Below are 24,122 nucleotides of genomic sequence, written 5' to 3' on the forward strand. Positions count from 1 at the left end.
TCTATATACTCTTCGATATGCCGCCCTCTTTATACTCTGATATAACGCTCTCTATATACTCTTCGATATACCGTTCTCTATATACTCTGATATACCTACCTCTATATACTCTTCGATATACTGCTCTCTATATACTCTTCGATATACCGCTCTCTATATACTCTTCGATATACCGCCCCCATATACTCTTCGATATACCGCCCTCTTTATACTCTGATATACCGCTCTCTATATACTCTTCGATATACCGCTCTCTCTATACTCTTCGATATACCGCCCTCTTTATACTCTGATATAACGCTCTCTATATACTCTTCGATATACCGCTCTCTATATACTCTGATATACCTGCCTCTATATACTATTCGATATACCGCTTTCTATATACTCTTCGATATACCCCACGCTATATACTTTTCGATATACCGCCCTCTATATACTCTTCGATGTAATGCTCTCTATATACGCTTCAATATAACGCTCTCTATATACTCTTCGATACACCGCTCTCTATATACTCTGATATACCGCCCTCTATATACTCTGATATACCGCTCTCTATATACGCTTCGATATAGCCCCCTCTATACTCTCTTCGATATACCGCTCTCTATATACTCTGATTTCCCGCTCTCTATATACTCTGATACACCGCTCTCTATATACTCTTGAATATACGGCTCTCTATATACTCTGATACTCCGCTCTCTATTTACTCTGATATACAGCTCTCTATATACTCTGATATACCGCTCTCTATATACTCTTAGATATACCGCCCTCTATATACTTTTGATATACCGCTCTCTATATACTCTTCGATATACCGCTCTCTCTATACTCTTCGATATACCGCTCTCTATATACTCTTCGATATACCGCCCTCTTTATACTCTGATATAACGCTCTCTATATACTCTTCGATATACCGCTCTCTATATACTCTTCGATATACCGCCCTCTATATACTCTTCGATATACCGCTCTCTATATACTCTGATGTACCGCTCTCTATATACTCTGATGTTCCGCTCTCTATATACTCTTCGATATTCCGCTCTCTATATACTCTTCGATATACCGCTCTCTATATACTCTTCGATATACCGCTCTCTATATACTCTTCGATATACCGCCCTCTTTATACTCTGATATACCGTTCTCTATATACTCTTCGATATACCGCTCTCTATATACTCTTCGATATACCGCCCTCTTTATACTCTGATATAACGCTCTCTATATACTCATCGATATACCGCTCTCTATATACTCTGAATTACCTACCTCTATATACTATTCGATATACCGCTCTCTATATACTCTTCGATATACCGCTCACTATATACTTTTCGAAATACCGCCCTCGATATACTCTTTGATATAATGATCTCTATATACTCTTCGATATACCGCCCTCTATATACTCTTCGATACACCGCCCTCTATATTCTCTTCGATATACCGGTCTCTATATACTCTTGGATATACATCCCTCTATATACTCTTCGATATACCGCTCTCTATATACTCTGATATACCGCTCTCTATATACTCTGATACACCGCTCTCTATATTCTCTTCAATATACGGCTCTCTATATACTCTGATACACCGCTCTCTATTTACTCTGATATACCGCTCTCTATATACTCTTTGATATACCGCTCTCTATATACTCTTTGATATACTGCTCTCTATATACTCTTCGATATACCGCTCTCTATATACTCTGATATACCGCCCTCTATATACTCTTTGATATACTGCTCTCTATATACTCTTCGATACACCGGTCTCTATATACTCTGATACACCGCTCTTTATATACTCTTCGATATATCACTCTCTATATACTCTTCGATATACCGCTCTCTATATACTCTTCGATATACCGCTCTCTATATACTCTGATATTCCGCTCTCTATATACTCTTCGATATACCGCTCTCTATATACTCTTCGATATACCGCTCTCTATATACTCTGATACACCGCTCTCTATATACTCTGTTACACCGCTCTCTACATAATCTGAAATACCGCTCTCTATATACCCTGATACACCGCTCTCTATATACTCTTTGATATACCGCTCTCTATATACTCTTCGATATACCGCTCTTTATATACACTTTGATACACCACTCTCTATATCCTCTGATATACCGCTCTCTATATACTCTGATGTATCGCTCTCTATATACTCTTGGATATACCGCTCTCTATATGCTCTTCGATACACCGCTCTATCTGTACTCTTCGATATACCGCTCTCTATATACTCTTCGATATACAGCTCTCTATGTACTCTTCGATATACCGCTCTCTATATTCTCTTCGATATACCGCTCTCTATATACTCTTCGATATACCGCCCTCTATATACTCTTCGATATACCGCTCTCTATATACTCTGATATACCGCTCTCTGTACACTCTAATACACCGCTCTCTATATACTCTGATATACCGCTCTCTATGTACTCTGATATACCGCTCTCTATATATTCTTCGATATACTGCCCTCTATATGCTCGGATACACCGCTCTCTATATACTCTTCGATACACCGCTCTCTATATACTCTTCGATACACCGCTCTCTATATAATCTTCGATATACCGCCCTCTATATACTCTTCGATATACTGCCCTCTATAAACTCGGATATACCGCTCTCTATATACTCTTCGATATACTGCTCTCTATATACTCTGATATACCGCCCACTATATACTCTTTGATATACCGCTCTCTATATACTCTGATTTACCGCTCTCTATATACTCTTCGATATACCGCTCTCTATATACTCTTCGATATACCGCTCTCTATATACTCTGAAATGCTGCTCTCTATATATCCTGATACACTGCTGTCTATATACTCTTCGATATACCGCTCTCTATATACTCTTCGATACACCGCGCTCTATATACTCTGATATACCGCTCTCTATATACTCTTCGATATACCGCCCTCTATACACTCTTCGATATACCGCTCTCTATATACTCTTCGATGTACCGCTCTCTATATACTCTGATATACCGCCTTCTATATACTCTTCGATATACCGCCCTCTCTATATTCTTCGATAAACCGCCCTCTATATACTCTTCGATGTACCGCTCTCTATATACTCTTCGATATACCGCTCTCTGCATACTCTTCGATATACCGCTCTCTATATACTCTTCGATATACTGCTCTCTATATACTCTGATATACCGCCCTCTATATACTCTTTGATATACTGCTCTCTATATACTCTTCGATACACCGCTCTCTATATACTCTGATACAGCGCTCTCTATTTTCTCTGATATATCGCTCTCTATATACTCTGAAATACCGCTCTCTATATACCCTGATACACCGCTCTTTATATACTCTTCGATACAACGCTCTCTATATACTCTGATATACCGCTCTCTATATACTCTTGGATATACCGCTCTCTATATACTCTTGGATATACCGCTCTCTATATACTCTTCTATATGCCGCTCTCTATATACTCTGATATACCTACCTCTATATACTCTTCGATATACCGCTCTCTATATACTCTTCGATATAACGCTCTCTATATACTCTTCGATATACCGCCCTCTATATACTCTGATATACCGCTCTCTATATACTCTTCGATATACCGCTCTCTCTATACCGCTCTCTATATACTCTTCGATATACCGCCCTCTTTGTACTCTGATATAACGCTCTCTATATACCCTTCGATATACCGCTCTCTATATACTCTTCGATATACTGCTCTCTATATACACTGAAATACCTACCTCGATATACTATTCGTTATACCGCTCTCTATATACTCTTCGATATACCGCTCACTATATACTTTTTGATATATCGCCCTCTATATACTCTTCGATATAATGCTCTCTATATACTCTTCGATATAACGCTCTCTATATACTCTTCGATACACCACTCTCTATATACTCTGATATACCGCCCTCTATATACTCTTCGATATACCGCCCTCTATATTCTCTTCGATATACCGCTCTCTATATACTCTTGGATATACCGCTCTCTATATACTCTGATGTACCGCTCTCTATATATTCTTGGATATACCGCTCTCTGTATACTTTTGGATATACCGCTCTCTATATACTCTTCAATATACCGCCCTCTATATACTCTTCGATATACCGCTCTCTATATACTCTGATGTACCGCTCTCTACATACTCTGATGTTCCGCTCTCTATATACTCTTCGATATTCCGCTCTCTCTATAATCTTCGATATACCGCTCTCTCTATACTCTTTGATATACCGCTCTCAATATACTCTTCGATATACCGCCCTCTTTATACTCTGATATAACGCTCTCTATATACTCTTCGATATACCACTCTCTATATACTCTGATATACCTACCTCTATATACTCTTCGATATACCGCTCTCTCTATACTCTTCGATATACCGCTCTCTATATACTCTTCGATATACCGCCCTCTATATACTCTGATATAACGCTCTCTATATATTCTTCGATATAACGCTCTCTATATACTCTTCGATACACCGCTCTCTATATACTCTTCGATATACCGCCCTCTATATACTCTTCGATATAACACACTCTATATACTCTTCGATATACCGCTCTCTATAAACTCTTCGATATACCGCTCTATATATACTCTGCTATAGCGCCCTCTATATAATCTTCGAAATACCGCTCTCTATATTCTCTTCGATATACCGCTCTCTATATACTCTTCGATATACCGCCCTCTATATACTCTTCGATATACCGCTCTCTATATACTCTGATGTACCGCTCTCTACATACTCTGATGTTCCGCTCTCTATATACACTTCGATATTCCGCTCTCTCTATAATCTTCGATATACCGCTCTCTCTATACTCTTTGATATACCGCTCTCAATATACTCTTCGATATACCGCCCTCTTTATACTCTGATATAACACTCTCTATATACTCTTCGATATACCGCTGTCTATATACTCTGATATACCTACCTCTATATACTCTTCGATATACCGCTCTCTATATACTCTTCGATATACCGCTCTCTATATACTCTTTGATATATCGCCCTCTATAAACTCTTCGATATACCGCCCTCTTTATACTCTGATATACCGCTCTCTATATACTCTTCGATATACCGCTCTCTCTATACTCTTCGATATACCGCTCTCTATATACTCTTCGATATACCGCCGTCTTTATACTCTGATATAACGCTCTCTATATACTCTTCGATATACCGCTCCCTATATACTCTGAAATACCTACCTCTATATACTATTCGATATACCGCTCTCTATATACTCTTCGATATACCGCTCACTATATACTTTTCGATATACCGCCCTTTATATACTCTTCGATATAATGCTCTCTATATACTCTTCGATATAACGCTCTCTATATACTCTTCGATACACGGCTCTCTATATACTCTGATATACCGCCCTCTATATACACTTCGATATACCGCCCTCTATATACTCTGATATACCGCTCTCTATATACTCTTCAATATACGGCTCTCTATATACTGTGATACACTGCTCTCTATTTACTCTGATATACCACTCTCTATATACTCTTCGATATACCGCCCTCTATATACTCTTCGATACACCGCTCTCTATATACTCTGATGTACCGCTCTCTATATACTCTTCGATATACCGCTCTCTATATACTCTTCGATATACTGCTCTCTCTATACTCTTTGATATACTGCTCTCTTTATACTCTTCGATATGCCGCCCTCTTTATACTCTGATATAACGCTCTCTATATACTCTTCGATATACCGTTCTCTATATACTCTGATATACCTACCTCTATATACTCTTCGATATACTGCTCTCTATATACTCTTCGATATACCGCTCTCTATATACTCTTCGATATACCGCCCCCATATACTCTTCGATATACCGCCCTCTTTATACTCTGATATACCGCTCTCTATATACTCTTCGATATACCGCTCTCTCTATACTCTTCGATATACCGCCCTCTTTATACTCTGATATAACGCTCTCTATATACTCTTCGATATACCGCTCTCTATATACTCTGATATACCTGCCTCTATATACTATTCGATATACCGCTTTCTATATACTCTTCGATATACCCCACGCTATATACTTTTCGATATACCGCCCTCTATATACTCTTCGATGTAATGCTCTCTATATACGCTTCAATATAACGCTCTCTATATACTCTTCGATACACCGCTCTCTATATACTCTGATATACCGCCCTCTATATACTCTGATATACCGCTCTCTATATACGCTTCGATATAGCCCCCTCTATATTCTCTTCGATATACCGCTCTCTATATACTCTGATTTCCCGCTCTCTATATACTCTGATACACCGCTCTCTATATACTCTTGAATATACGGCTCTCTATATACTCTGATACTCCGCTCTCTATTTACTCTGATATACAGCTCTCTATATACTCTGATATACCGCTCTCTATATACTCTTCGATATACCGCCCTCTATATACTTTTGATATACCGCTCTCTATATACTCTTCGATATACCGCTCTCTCTATACTCTTCGATATACCGCTCTCTATATACTCTTCGATATACCGCCCTCTTTATACTCTGATATAACGCTCTCTATATACTCTTCGATATACCGCTCTCTATATACTCTTCGATATACCGCTCTCTATATATTCTGATATACCTACCTTTATATATTCTTCGATATACCGCTCTCTATATACTCTTCGATATACCGCTCTCTATATACTTTTCGATATACCGCCCTCCAAATACTCTACGATATAATGCTCTATATACTCTTCGATATACATCCCTCTATATACTCTTCCATATACCGCTCTCTATATACTCTGATATACCGCTCTCTATATACTCTGATACACCGCTCTCTATATACTCTGCAATATACGGCTCTCTATGTACTCTGATACACCGCTCTCTATTTACTCTGATATACAGCTCTCTATATACTCTGATATACCGCTCTCTATATACTCTTCGATACACCGCTCTCTATATACTCTTCGATATAGCGCTCTCTATATACTCTTCGATATACCGCTCTCTATTTACACTTCGATATACCGCCCTCTTTATACTCTGATATAACGCTCTCTATATACTCTTCGATGTACCGCTCTCTATATACTCTTCCATATACCGCTCTCTATATACTCTTCGATATACCGCCCTCTATATACACTTCAATATAACACTCTCTATATAATCTTCGATATACTGCCCTCTATATACTCTGATATACCGCTCTCTATATACTCTTCGATACACCGCTCTCTATATACTCTTCGATACACCGCTCTCTATATACTCTGATATACCGCTCTCTATATACTCTAATACACCGCTCTCTATATACTCTTTAATATACGGCTCTCTATATACTCTGATATACCGCTCTCTATATACTCTTCGATATACCGCCCTCTATATACTCTTCGATATACCGCCCTCTATATACTCTGTTACACCGCTCTTTATATACTCTGATATACCGCTCTCTATATACTCTTCGATGTACCGCTCTCTATATACGCTTCGATATACCGCTCTCTATATACTCTTCGATATACCGCTCTCTATATACTCTTCGATATACCGCCATCTATATACTCTTCGATATAACTCTCTCTATATATTCTTCGATATACCGCTCTCTATATACTCTTCAATATACCGCTCTCTATATACTCTGATATACCGCCCTCTATATACTCTTCGATATACCGCTCTCTATATTCTCTTCGCTATACCACCCTCTATATACTCTTCGATACACCGCTCCCTATATACTCTGATATACCGCTCTCTATATACTCTTCGATATACCGCTCGCTATATACTCTTCGATATACCGCTCTCTATATAATCTTTGATATACCGCCCTCTATATACTCTTCGATATACCGCCCTCTATATACTCTTCGATATACCGCCCTCTATATACTCTGATACACAGCTCTCTATATACTCTTCAATATACCGCTCTCTATATACTCTGACATACTGCTCTCTATATACTCTTCGATATACCGCTCTCTATATACTCTTCGATATACCGCTCTCTATATCCTCTGATATACCGCCCTGTATATACTTTTCGATATTCCGCTCTCTATATTCTCTTCGATATACCGCTCTCTAAATATTCTTCGATATACCGCTCTCTGCATACTCTTCGATATACAGCTCTCTATATACTCTTCGATATACCGCTCTCTATATAATCTGATATACCGCCCTGTATATACTCTTTGATATTCCGCTCTCTATATTCTCTTCGATATACCGCTCTCTATATACTCTTCAATATACGGCTCTCTATATACTCTGATATACCGCTCTCTATATACTCTTCGATATACCGCTCTCTTTATACTCTTCGATATTCCGCTCTCTATATACTCTTCGATATACCGCTCTCTATATACTCTGATGTACCGCTCTCTATATACTCTTCGATGTACCGCTCTCTATATACTCTGATATAACGCTCTCTATATACTCTTCGATGTACCGCTCTCTATATACGCTTCGATATACCGCTCTCTATATATTCTTCGATATACCGCTCTCTATATACTCTTCGATATACCGCCCTCTATATACACTTCGATATAACACTCTCTATATATTCTTCGATATACCGCTCTCTATATACTCTTCGATATACCGCTCTCTATATATTCTGATATACCGCCCTCTATATACTCTTCGATATACCGCCCTCTATATACTCTTCGATATGACACTCTCTATATATTCTTCGATATACCGCTCTCTATATTCTGTTCGATATACCGCTCTCTATATACTCTTCGATATACCGCCCTCTATATACTCTTCGATATTCCGCTCTCTATATACTCTGATATACCGCTCTCTATATACTCTAATACACCGCTCTCGATATACTCTTCAATATACGGCTCTCTATATACTCTGATACACCACTCTCTATATACTCTGATATACCACTCTCTATATACTCTGATATACCGCCCTCTATATACTCTTCGATACACCGCTCTCTATATACTCTTCCATATACCGCTCTCTATATACTCTGTTATACCGCTCTCTATATACTCTTCGATATACCTCCCTCTATATACTCTTCGATATACCGCTCTCTATATACTCTGACATACTGCTCTCTATATACTCTTCGATATACTGCTCTCTATATACTCTTCGATATACCGCTCTCTATATACTCTTCAATATAACACCCTCTATATTCTCTTCGATATACCGCTCTCTATATACTCTTCGATATACCGCCCTCTTTATACTCTGATATAACGCTCTCTATATACTCTTCGATATACCGCTCTCTATATACTCTTCGATATACCGCTCTCTATAAACTCTTCGATATACCGCTCTCTATATACTCTTCGCGATACCGCCCTCTACATACTCTTTGATATAACACTCTCTATATACTCTGATATACCGGCCTATATATACTCTTTGATATTCCGCTTTCTATATTCTCTTCGATATACCGCTCTCTATATACTCTTCGATATACCGCCCTCTATATACTCTTCGATATACCGCTCTCTATATACTCTGATAAAGCGCTCTCTATATACTCTAATACACCGCTCTTTATATACTCTGATATACCGCTCTCTATATACTCTGATGTACCGCTCTCTATATACTCTTCGATGTACCGCTCTCTATATACTCTGATATAACGCTCTCTATATACTCTTCGATGTGCCGCTCTCTATATCCGCTTCGATATACCGCTCTCTATATACTCTTCGATATACCGCCCTCTATATACTCTTCGATATAACACTCTCTATATATTCTTCGATATATCGCTCTCTATATACGCTTCGATATACCGCTCTCTGTATACTCTGATATACCGCCCTCTATATACTCTTCGATATACTGCTCTCGAAATTCTCTTCGCTATACCGCCCTCTATGTACTCTTCGATATAACACTCTCTATATACTCTTCGATATACCGCTCTCTATATCCTCTGATATACCGCCCTCTATATACTCTTCGATATTCCGCTCTCTATATTCTCTTCGATATACCGCTCTCTATGTACTCTTCGATATACTGCTCTCTGCATACTCTTCGATATACCGCTCTCTATATACTCTTCGATATACCGCTCTCTATATAATCTGATATACCGCCCTCTATATACTCTTCGATATTCCGCTCTCTATATTCTCTTCGATATTCCGCTCTCTATGTACTCTTCGATATACTGCTCTCTGCATACTCTTCGATATACCGCTCTCTATATACTCTTCGATATACCGCTCTCTATATAATCTGATATACCGCCCTGTATATACTCTTCGATATAACACTCTCTATATATTCTTCGATATACCGCTCTCTATATACTCTTCGATATACCGCTCTCTATATACTCTTCGATATTCCGCTCTCTATATTCTCTTCGATATACCACTCTCTATATACTCTTCGATATACCACCCTCTATATACTCTTCGATATAACACTCTCTATATATTCTTCGATATACCGCTCTCTATATACTCTTCGATATACCGCTCTCTATATACTCTGATATACCGCTCTCTATATACTCTAATACACCGCTCTCGATATACTCTTCAATATACGGCTCTCTATATACTCTGATACACCACTCTCTATATACTCTGATATACCACTCTCTATATACTCTGATATACTGCCCTCTATATACTCTTCGATATACCGCCCTCTATATACTCTTCGACATACTGCCCTCTATATACTCTGATATACCGCTCTCTATATACTCTTCGATACACTGCTCTCTATATACTCTTCGATACACCGCTCTCTATATACTCTGATATACCGCTCTCTATATACTCTTCGATATACCGCTCGCTACATACTCTTCGATATACCGCTCTCTATATACTCTTGGATATAACACACTCTATATACTCTTCGATATACCGCTCTCTATATACTCTTCGATATACCGCTCTCTATATACTCTGATATAGCGCCCTCTATATACTCTTGGATATAACACACTCTATATACTGGGAGACAGCAGAACCAGGTCGTCTGCATAGAACAGGGATTTCACTTCTCCATCCAGGAGACGGAGACCTGGTGACTCGCTTTGCTCCAGCATGTCTGCTAATTCATTTATGTATATGTTGAACAGGGTCGGGCTCAAATTGCAGCCCTGCCGGACGCCTCTTCTCTGGGTGAAGAAATCGGTGCGTTTGTCTCCAATTTTGACCCCGCATTTGTTTTTCAGATACATTGATTTAATAAGGTCATAGACTTTGCCCCCTATTCCACACTGAAGAAGTTTATAATAGAGCCCTTCGTGCCATATAGAGTCAAAGGCTTTCTTGAAGTCGATGAAACAGGCGAATATTTTCCCATTTTTTGTTTGGTGTATATGTTTTTCAATGAGGGTGTGAAGGGTATAGATATGGTCGGCGGTGCGGTGTTTTGGAAGAAAGCCTATTTGGTTTTTTCTGAGGATATTATGTTTGTTAAGAAAATCAAGTAATCTACTATTTAGAATACTGCAGAATAACTTCCCTAGACAACTGTTGACACAGATGCCGCGGTAGTTATTTGGGTCTGATTTGTTTCCACTTTTATATATGGGGGAGATTAGTCCTTGGCACCAGATATCGGGAAAACAGCCTGAACGTAATATGATGTTGAATAATTTGAGTACCGCACCCTGCATCTCCATATTGCTGAACTTGAGCATTTCATTTTTGATGTTGTCTGGGCCACAGGCTTTCTTTAGGTGGAGAGATTTTGTTTTTGTGGCCAGTTCTTTCCATGTGATTGGTGAGTCTAGAGGGTTTTGGTTGTCTTTAATTGTTGCTTCTAATGTGTGGAGTTTTTCTGTGACCTGATGTTGACTTGGGTTTGTTTCGTTTATTGGGATGTCTTTGTCGAGGTTTTCAAAATGTGTTCTCCAGATGTCGCCATCTTGGATTGGTAATGCTTGCAATTGTGTTGTACTCAGGTTATTCCACATTTCCCAGAATTGTTTTCGATTGGTGGAGTTTTCAATTTCTTCGAGTATTTTGTGGGTATAGTTTTGTGTTTTGTTCCTAATGGTGTGTTTATATCTTTTGAGGGTTTCATTGTATCTAGTACGTAGGTCCGGATTGTTTGGATGGCGATGCTTTTGGTTTGATATTTTTCTCAGGTCTTTTCTGGCATTTTTGCATTCGTGGTCAAACCATTTCTTATTTTTATTTTGTCTTTTGTGACGCTTCCTCTTCTGTTTCACAAGGTCGGCTTTTACAGCTGCCTCATGGAAGATCATATTTATATCCTCTATGGCCATGTTTACACCATCTCTGGTGATCTCGTATGGGCTTTCTTTAAATTTTGATATTTTACTTGTGAGATCAGGTGACTTTAGTGCTGTGATGAATTTTTCTCCACTGTCTGGGGCCCATCTGTATGTCTGGTTTATTTTATGGAGCTTACTGGGTTCCTTTTTTATGTCTGTAGTTTGGGCAGAAAGTTTAAGGTACATATTTATTTGGTTATGGTCTGAGAGGGGGGATTGCTGCCTGACAGTGAATGAGTTGATATCGCAGGGGTCCAGGTCAGTGATTGTATAGTCCACCACACTAGACCCAAGAGTTGAGGAGTATGTGAGTCTCCCTAGGGAGTCCCCTCTGAACCTACCGTTAACTATGTACAGGCCTAAGGCTCAGCAGAGTTGCACTACCTCCCTACCGCTTTTATTTATTTCACGATCAAGGTTGTTCCGATTTGCGATGGCTGGTGTGACATCTAAAGGGGTCTGGCCAAACACATGGTTGTTTCCCTGTGGGTCTATGAAGTCAGGTTCACAACCGGTCCTTGCATTTAGGTCCCCACATATTATCACCGCTCTCTATATACTCTTCGATATACCGCACTCTATATACTCTTCGATATACCGCTCTCTATTTACTCTGATATACCGCTCTCTATTTACTCTGGTACAGCGCTCTCTATATACTCTGAAATGCCGCGCTCTATATACCCTGATACACCGCTCTCTATATACTCTTCGATATACCGCTCTCTATATACTCTTCGATATACCGCTCTTTATATACTCTTCGATATACCGCTCTCTACATACTCTTCGATATACAGCCCTCTTTATACTCTGATATAGCGCTTTCTATATACTCTTCGATATACCGCTCTCTATATACTCTTCGATATACCGCTCTCTATATTCTCTTCGATATACCGCTCTCTATATACTCTTTGATATACCGCTCTCTATATACTCTTCGATATACCGCTCTCTATATACTCTGATATATCGCCCTCTATGTACTCTTCGATATACCGCTCTCTATATACTCTTCGATATACCGCTCTCTATATACTCTTCGAAATACCGCTCTCTATATACTCTGATATACCGCTCTCTATATACTCTTCGATATACCGCTCTCTATATACTCTGATATACCGCTCTCTATATACTCTGATACACCGCTCTCTATATACCCTTCGATATACCGCTCTCTATATACTCTGATACACCTCTCTTCTTTACTCTGATACACCGCTCTCTATATACTCTGATGCACCGCTCTCTATATTCTCCGATATACCGGTCTCTATATACTCTTTGATATACCGCTCTTTATATACTCTTCAATATACCGCTCTCTATATACTCTTCGATATACCGCTCTCTCTATAATCTTCGATATACCGCTCTCTATATAATCTTCGATATACCGCTCTCTATACACTCTTCGATATAACGCTCTCAATATACTCTGATATACCTACCTCAAAATACTCTTCGATATACCGCTCTCTATATACTCTTCGATACACTGCTCTCTATATACGCTGATATACCGCCCTCTATATACTCTGATATACCGCTCTCTATATACTCTGATACACCGCTCTCTATATACTCTTCAATATACCTCTCTCTATATACTCTGATACACCGCACTCTATTTACTCTGATATACCGCTCTCTATATACTCTTCGATATACCGCCCTCTATATACTCTTCGATATACTGCCCTGTATATACTCTGATACACCGCTCTCTATATACTCTTCGATATACCGCTCTCTATATACTCTTCGATACACCGCTCTCTATATACTCTGTTATACCGCTCTCTATATACTCTGATATACCGCCCTCTATATACTCTTCGATATACTGCTCTCTATATACTCTTCGATATATCGCTCTCTCTATACTCTTCGATATATCGCTCTCTATATACTCTTCGATATACCGCTCTCTATATACTCTTCGATATACCGCCCTCTATATACTCTTTGATATACCGCTCTCTATATACTCTGATATACCGCTCTCTATATAATCTGATATAACGCACTCTATATACTCTGATATACCGCTTTCTATATACCCTGATACACCGCTCTCTATATACTCTGAAATACCGCCCTCTATATAGCCTGATACACCGCTCTCTATATACTCTGATACACCTCTCTTTTTACTCTGATACACCGCTCTCTATATACTCTGATACACCGCTCTCTATATACTTCGATATACCGCTCTTTATATACTCTTCGATATACCGCTCTCTATATACTCTTCGATATACCGCTCTCTCTTTACTCTTCGATATACCACTCTATACTCTTCGATATACCGCTCTCTACATACTCTTCGATATACCGCTCTCTCTATACTCGTTGGTATACCGCTCTCTATATACTCTTCGATATACAGCTCTCAATATACTCTGATCCACCGCCCTCTATATACTCTTCGATATACTGCTCTCTACATACTCTTCGATATACCGCTCTCTATATACTCTTCGATATACAGCTCTCAATATACTCTGATACACCGCCCTCTATATACTCTTCGATATACCGCTCTCTATATTCTCTTCGATATATCGCTCTCTCTATACTCGTTGGTATACCGCTCTCTATATACTCTTCGATATGACGCTCTCAATATACTCTTCGATATACCGCTCTCTATATATTCTTCGATACACCGCTCTCTATATACTCTGCCATACCGCTCTCTATATACTCTGATATACCGCTCTCTGTATACTATGATATACCGCTCTCTATATGCTCTTCGATATACCGCCCTCTACATACTCTTCGATATACTGCCCTCTATATACTCTGATATACCGCTCTCTATATACTCTGATATAGCGCTCGCTATATACTCTTCGATATACTACTCTCTATAATCTTCGATATACCGCTCTCTGTATACTCTGATATACCGCTCTCTGTATTCTCTGATATACAGCCCTCCATATACTCTTCGATATACTGCCCTCTATATACTCTGATATACCGCTCTCTATATACTCTGATATAGCGCTCGCTATATACTCTTCGATATACTACTCTCTATAATCTTCGATATACCGCTCTCTGTATACTCTGATATACCGCTCTCTGTATTCTCTGATATACAGCCCTCCATATACTCTTCGATATACCGCTCTGTATATACTCTGATATACCGCTCTCTATATACTCTGATATACCGCCCTCTATATACTCTTCGATATATTGCTATCTATATTCTCTTCGATATACCGCTCTCTATATACTCTTCGATATACCGCCCTCTATATACTCTTCGATATACCGCTCTCTGTATACTCTTCGATATACCGCCCTCTATATACTCTTCGATATACCGCTCTCTATATACTCTTCCATATAATACTCTCTTTATATTCTTCGATATGCCGCACTCTATATACTCTAATACACCGCTCTCTATATACTCTTCAATACACGGCTCTCTATATACTCTGATATACCGCTCTCTATATACTCTGATATACTGCTATCTATATACTCTTCGAAATACCGCCCTCTACATACTCTTCGATATACTGCCCTCTATATACTCTGATATACCGCTCTCTATATACTCTTCGATACACCGCTCTCTATACACTCTTCGATACACCGCCCTCTATATCCTCTCCGATATACCGCGCTCTATATACTCTTCGATATACCGCTCTCTATATACTCTGATATACCGCCCTCTATATACTCTTCGATATACCGCTCTCTATATCCTCTTTGATATGCCGCTCTCTATATACTCTTCGATATACCGCCCTCTATATACTCTTCGATATCCCGTCCTCTCTATACTCTTCGATATACCGCCCTCTATATACTCTTCGATATACCGCTCTCTATATACTCTTCGATATTCCGCTCTCTATATACTCTTCGATATTCCGCTCTCTGCATACTCTTCGATATACCTCCCTCTCTATACTCTTCGATATACCGACCTCTATATACTCTTCGATATACCGCTCTCTATATATTCTGATACACCGCTCTCTATAGACTCTGAAATACCGCTCTGCATATACCCTGATACACCGCTCTCCATATACTCTGATACACCTCTCTTTTTTACTCTGATACACCGCTCTCTATATACTCTGCTACACCGCTCTCTATATACACCGATATACCGCTCTTTATGTACACTTCGATATACCGCTCTCTGTATACTCTTCGATATACCGCTTTCTCTATACTCTTTGATATACCGCTCTCTATATACTCTTCGATATACCGCCCTGTTTATACTCTGATATACCGCTCTCTATATACTCTGATACACCGCTCTCTATATACTCTTCAATATACGGCTCTCTATATACTCTGATACACAGCTCTCTATTTACTCTGATATACCGCTCTCTATATACTCTGATATACCGCTCTCTATATACTCTTCGATATACCGCCCTCTATATACTCTGATATACCGCCCTCTATATACTCTTCGATATACCGCTCTCTATATCCTCTTTGATATACCGCTCTCTATATACCCTTCGATATACCGCCCTCTATATACTCTTCGATATACCGTCCTCTATATACTCTTCGATATACCGCTCTCTATATACTCTTCGATATACCGCTCTCTACATACTCTTCGATATACCGCCCTCTCTATACACTTCGATATACCACCCTCTATATACTCTTCGATATAGGGCTCTCTATATTCTATATACTCTTCGAAATACCGCTCTCTATATACTCTTTGATATACCGCTCTCTATATACTCTTCGATATACCTCTCTCTATATACTCTGATATACCGCTCTCTATATACTCTGATACACTGCTCTCTATATACTCAGAAATACCGCTCTGTATGTACCCTGATACACCGCTCTCTATATACTCTTCGATATAACGCTCTCTATATACTCTTCGATATACTGCCCTCTATATAGTCTGATATACCGCTCTCTATATACTCTTCGATAAACCTCTCTCTATATACTCTGATATACCGCTCTCTATATATTCTTCGATATACCGCTCGCTATATACTCTTCGATATATCGCTCTCTATATAATCTTCGATATAGCGCCCTCTATATACTCTTCAATATATCGCCCTTTATATACTCTTCGATATACCGCCCTCTATATACTCTTCGATATACCGCTCTCTATATACTCTTCCATATACCGCTCTCTATATACTCTTCCATATACCGCTCTCTATATACTCTTGATATACCGCTTGATGTAAGAAAAAGGAGGCTTACCATCAAGTAACTTTAAAGTAAGCTTTAAGTAACTTATAAACACACTATATACAGGAGAGGTCTTTACCATGCCTCTGGTAGAAGCCTCTTACAATACTGAACAGACCAGTATTTATACCAGTCCAACAGGAAGTGACACATGACAGGAAGTGAGGTATGTACACAGTTCATAGTTCATAGTTCACAGTTCACAGGAAGTGATGACATAACTTCCCGGAAGTTATTATTTTTATCACACCGCTCTCTATATACTCTGATACACCGCTCTCTATATACTGTTCGATACACCGCTCTCTATATACTCTGATACACCGCTCTCTATTAACTCTGATATACCGCTCTCTATATACCCTGATACACCGCTCTCTATATAGTCTTCGATACACCGCTCTCTATATACTCTGATATACCGCCCTCTATATACTCTTCGATATATCGCTCTCTATATACTCTGATATACTGCCCTCTATATACTCTGATATCCCGCTCTCTATATACTCTTCGATGCATCGCTCTCTATATACTCTTCGATACACCGCTCTCTATATACTCTGATATAACGCTCTCTATATACTCTTCGATATACCGCTCGCTATATACTCTTCGATACACCGCTCTCTATATACTCTGATAAAGCGCTCTCTATATACTCTGATGTACCGCTCTCTATATACTCTTCGATATACCGCTCTCTATATACTCTTCGATATACCGCTCTCTCTATACTCTTCGATATACCGCTCTCTCTATAATCTTCGATATACCGCTCTCTATTTACTCTTCGATATACCGCCCTCTTTATACTCTGATATAACGCTCTCTATATACTCTTCGATGTACCGCTCTCTATATACTCTTCGATATACCGCTCTCTATATACTCTTCGATATACCGCTCTCTCTATACTCTTCGATATACCGCTCTCTCTATAATCTTCGATATACCGCTCTCTATTTACTCTTCGATATACCGCCCTCTTTATACTCTGATATAACGCTCTCTATATACTCTTCGATGTACCGCTCTCTATATACTCTTCGATATACCGCTCTCTATATACTCTTCGATATACCGCCCTCTATATACTCTTCGATATAACACTCTCTATATATTCTTCGATATACCGCTCTCTATATACTCTTCGATATACCGCTCTCTATATTCTCTTTGATATACCGCCCTCTATATACTCTTCGATAATCCGCTCTCTATATACTCTGATATACCGCTCTCTATATACTCTAATACACCGCTCTCTATATACTCTAATACACCGCTCTCTATATACTCTTCAATATACGGCTCTCTATATACTCTGATACACCGCTCTCTATATACTCTGATATACCGCTCTCTATATACTCTTCAATATACCGCCCTCTATATACTCCTCGATATACTGCCCTCTATATACTCTGATATACCACCCTCTATATACTCTTTCATATACCGCACACTTTCTACTCTTCGATATACCGCGCTCTATATACTCTTCAATATACCGCTCTCTATATACTCTTGATATACCGCTTGATGTAAGAAAAAGGAGGCTTACCATCAAGTAACTTTAAAGTAAGCTTTAAGTAACTTATAAACACACTATATACAGGAGAGGTCTTTACCATGCCTCTGGTAGAAGCCTCTTACAATACTGAACAGACCAGTATTTATACCAGTCCAACAGGAAGTGACACATGACAGGAAGTGAGGTATGTACACAGTTCATAGTTCATAGTTCATAGTTCACAGTTCACAGGAAGTGATGACATAACTTCCCGGAAGTTATTATTTTTATCACATTCTTCCCTCCTGCAGGTTTAGGAGGCTGTGGTCTACCTTTTGGTCCACAGCCGCCGAACAAGGAAGAGTCGCACCCGTTTGGATTCCCGTCGTAGAGGGTCGCTGGTCCGCTTACATGCGGTTGGCCATTGGCCAGAGTCCGTGTGGCCTGGATTGCCCTGTGAAGGGTCGGGGAGATCATGGCTTCGAGTACGAGCCCCAATAGGTTCAAAGTCAGACTGCCTCTGTTCAGAGGGAGGTGCACAGCTGGTCTGTGGCGGACCAGTACTTTCATGCATGGTACTGGGAGGGTCGCAACCTTGAGCACGGGGTTCTACCGGCACCAAGCTAGTTGGTGTCCGATCAGGATCCTGGAGAGGGGTACCCGATAGGTCCCAAGAATTTCCTGGTGAAATGCCATCACCTGATGTCCCACTAGGTCCTGGTGGGCAGGGAGCCAGATCCCGTAATGATACGGTAGATTCTCGGCCGTCGGAATATCGTATGTTTGCATAGGTGGGGTTGGCATCGGTTAGTTCGACCTCGTCTACAAGAGGGTCATTTTTAGACGTCCGAACGTATCTTCGGAGTAATACAGGTCCAGGAGTAGTTAGCCATGACGGGAGTGATGTCCCATGAGATGAGCGATGCTGGAATCCAAAGAACCACTCATGAGGTGTAGTATTTGTGGCTGTAGAAAGCAGGGACCGTATAGAGTGCAATGCATCCGGAAGCACTGTTTCCCATTGCTCGTCTGGTAGGCCCCGAGATCTTAAAGCGAGACGTACAGAATTCCAGATGATACCGTTATACCTCTCTACCTGCCCATTTCCGATGGGATGGTATGGTGTTGTTTTGCTTGTAGCAATTCCCCGTTCTGAGAGGTAGTCCTTGAGTTCCCTCGACATAAAGGATGGACCCCGATCTGATGCCACAGAGAGAAAATACCTGCTCAAGGCAGCAGATTACTGTGGACGCCAGCATATTGGAGCAGGGGAAGGCAAACGGAAAACGTGAATATTCGTCGATCATGGTGAGCAAATATGTGTTCCGAGTTGAAGAGGGCACTGGGCCCTTAAAATCGATGCTAAGTCGTTGCATCGGTTGGGTTGCATGTATGAGTATACCATCTGAGGGGCGGAAGAACTGAGGTTATAATTCCGCACAAAGCCGGCATTCTGAGCATATTTTCTTTACATCTCCAGTGGAAAAAGGGAGATTCCGTGATCGTACGAAATGTAGCATGCGCGTAACGCCAGGATGACACAAACCATTGTGGACATCCATGAGAGTGGAGGATGACATAGTGGAGCAGAATGCCCGTGTGAGGGTGTCCGGGGCCACATTCTCCTTGCCAGGCCGATAGAGAATGGTATAACCAAAAGAGGCCAGTTCCATCCTCCAAAGTTGTATTTTATTATTCTTAATTTTGGTTCGTTTTCGATTATCGAGCATGAAGGCGACTGATCGTTGATCCGTGATCAATGTAAAGTGCTGGCGAGCTAGAAAATGGTTCCACTTCCGTACTGCCTCTATGATGGCTGTGGCTTCTTTCTCAACCGGAGGATAATGTAGCTCGGCACCTTGTAAGGTCCTGGACATAAATGCTACAGGACGACCTTCCTGATTCAGAGTAGCCGAGATCGCCACCTCCGAGGCATCACATTCAACCACGAAAGGGAGATTCTCATCAATGGAGTGAAGAGTCGCTTTCTCCAACTGTTTTTTGAGAAGGTTAAAGGCTGCAACAGCCGCTGTTCCCAGTGGAAATGATCTAGCATGCAGCAAGGGTTGGATTTTGTCCGAAAAATGAGGAATCCATTTAGCGTAGTATGCAAACAGACCGAGAGCCCGATGATTTTTCAGAATTCATTAGACTCGGGAACAGTGCCCATGGATTGGAGGGTAGCTAACGTTACCCCACTATTCAAAAAGGGGGGTAGGGAAAAAGCAGGTAATTACAGACCTGTAAGCCTTACATCAGTTGTGGGCAAAATGCTGTAGTCCATCATTAAGGATGAAATAGCGGAGCACTTAGCAAATGGGGACAGGATAGGACAGAGTCAACATGGATTTACAAAGGGTAAATCGTGCTTGACTAATCTATTGGAATTTTTTGAGGGAGTAACTGGTAGAATAGATGGGGGAGAGCCAGTAGATGTGGTGTACCTGGACTTCCAAAAGGCCTTCGATAAGGTCCCACATAAAAGATTAGCATGGAAAATTGAGGCTCATGGGATAAAGGGGAAAGTATTGGCGTGGATAGGGAACTGGCTGTCAGATAGAAAACAGAGAGTTGGAATAAACGGCTCATTTTCTGAATGGCAGGCAGTAACAAGTGGGGTACCACAGGGATCTGTCCTGGGCCCCCAGCTGTTCACAATTTACATTAATGACCTGGATCAGGGAGTCGGATGCAGCATTTCCAAATTTGCAGACGACACTAAACTAGGAGGGGGGGTGGGCTCAGAGGAAGAGACCAGGAAGCTCCAGAGCGATTTGGACAGACTGGGCGATTGGGCGGATAAATGGCAGATGCACTATAATGTGGACAAGTGCGAAGTTATCCACCTTGGGTGCAGGAACGGGAGGGCAAATTATTATTTAAATGGCAATAGATTGGGAGAGGGGGAAGTACAGAGAGACCTGGGTGTTCTTGTACACCAGTCACTGAAGGCGAGCATGCAGGTGCAACAGGCGGTCAAGAAGGCAAACGGTATGCTGGCCTTCATAGCAAAAGGGTTAGAATACAGGAACAGGGATACCTTGCTGCAGCTGTACAGGGCACTGGTGAGACCACACCTCGAGTACTGTGTACAGTTTTGGTCGCCTCATCTGAGGAAGGATGTTCTTGCCATGGAGGGGGTGCAGCGGCGATTCACCAGGCTGATACCAGGAATGGCGGGAATGACCTATGAGGAGAGACTATGTAGTTTAGGGATGTACACGCTGGAGTTTAGAAGATTGAGAGGGGACCTCATAGAAGTGTATAAAATTCTGACAGGTCTAGACAGACTGGATGCAGAAGGAATGTTTCCCTTGGCGGGTGAGAACAGAACTAGAGGACATAATTTAAGGATAAGGGCTAAACCATTTAGGACAGAGATGAGGGGGAATTTCTTCACTCAGAGAGTGGTGAACCTGTGGAACTCATTGCCACAGAGGGCAGTGTACGCCAGCTCATTAAATATATTTAAGAGGGAATTAGATATATTTCTACGGGCAAAAGGGGTTAAGGGTTACGGAGAGAAGGCGGGGACGGGATACTGAATTAAAGGATCAGCCATGATCTCATTGAATGGTGGAGCAGGCACGAAGGGCCGAATGGCCTACTCCTGCTCCTATCTTCTATGTATCTATGTATCTATGTAAAGAAGCCGGATTCTTAGGTGACGGGAGCTCTTGGAGCGGGCGAAGTCTTTCTGGGTCTGGCTTAATGATACCATTGCCTACGCAGTAGCCAAGGATGTTGATGGTTGGTTGCGACTCAACAGATTTGGATTCATTCAGGGTCAAATTACGGCGATGAAGGGCATCCCGAAATTTTTGGAGGTTGGAGTCGTGTTCCTGTTGATCGTGACCTGCAATGGTAATGTTATCAAGATAGGGAAAAGTGTCCTTTAGGTTTTCCTGCTTAACCAGGCCATCCATTGCCCGTTGAAAGACAGCCACTCCATTAGTAACCCCGAATGGGAGGCGACGAAATTGGTACAGCCGTCCATTAGCCGCAAAGGCTGTGCACTGCTTATCTGAGACCTTCAAGGGTAACTGATGATAGGCACTTTTTAAATCGTAAGTTGAGAACACTTTGTATTCGGCCAGTTTATTAACCATATCATCAATGCGTGGCAATGGGTAGGCGTCCAAGTCGGTATATTGATTGATGGTTTGTGAATAATCGATGCATAGTCGCTGTTTGTGAGGTTTTAGAGGGTTCTTGACAATGACGACTTGAGCCCGCCAGGGCGACGAACATGGTTCAATGATATCCTCTGCTAGAAGTCAAGAGATTTCAGCCGCAATAAAAGATTGGTCTTCCTGATTAAAGCGCCGCGATTTCGTTATTATCGGTTGGCATTGAGGCGGAATACTGGCAAATAGTGAGGGTTCATCAAGTGAAGCTGCTGATAATGCACAAAATGGTAATTTAGACGGTATATTAGAAATAGTAAGTCCGGGTTTGGATCCACCAAACTCAATGGTGAGTTTCTTATGCTGTTTTTGGAAGTCCAGTCCTAAGAGGAGATCACTACATAAGTCCTTGAGCACCGAAAGTCGGGTGGAGGGATACATACGACCATGAAGTGTCATATCAACAACACAAAAGCAGGAGATTCTGGTATTAAGTGATGACTGGGCCATTGCAATTGCCTGGTCCGATGGGAAGACATGTAGTTTCAATTTCGCAACAATCTGTTCCTTAATGAAACTATCAGTGCTTCCTGAGTCAATTAAGGCATCTAAGGTATGCCCTTTAATTGAAATTTTTGTGGCTGCATGAGACAGGTTCTGTGGGCAAGCAGCTGTAATTGGTGTCGTTGCACAGAGAGTGGCTAAAACTCTCGGTGTGCTTCTTCGGGAGAGAGCTCGAGAGGAAGCTTGATAGGTCCTAGCTGGAGCATCTTGATAGGCCCTAATTGGGGCAGTTCGGT

This window comes from Somniosus microcephalus, chromosome 24, assembly GCF_052327205.1.
Source record: "Somniosus microcephalus isolate GS21.2 chromosome 24, FLI_Smic_1.0, whole genome shotgun sequence".
In the NCBI taxonomy this organism is placed as follows: domain Eukaryota; kingdom Metazoa; phylum Chordata; class Chondrichthyes; order Squaliformes; family Somniosidae; genus Somniosus; species Somniosus microcephalus.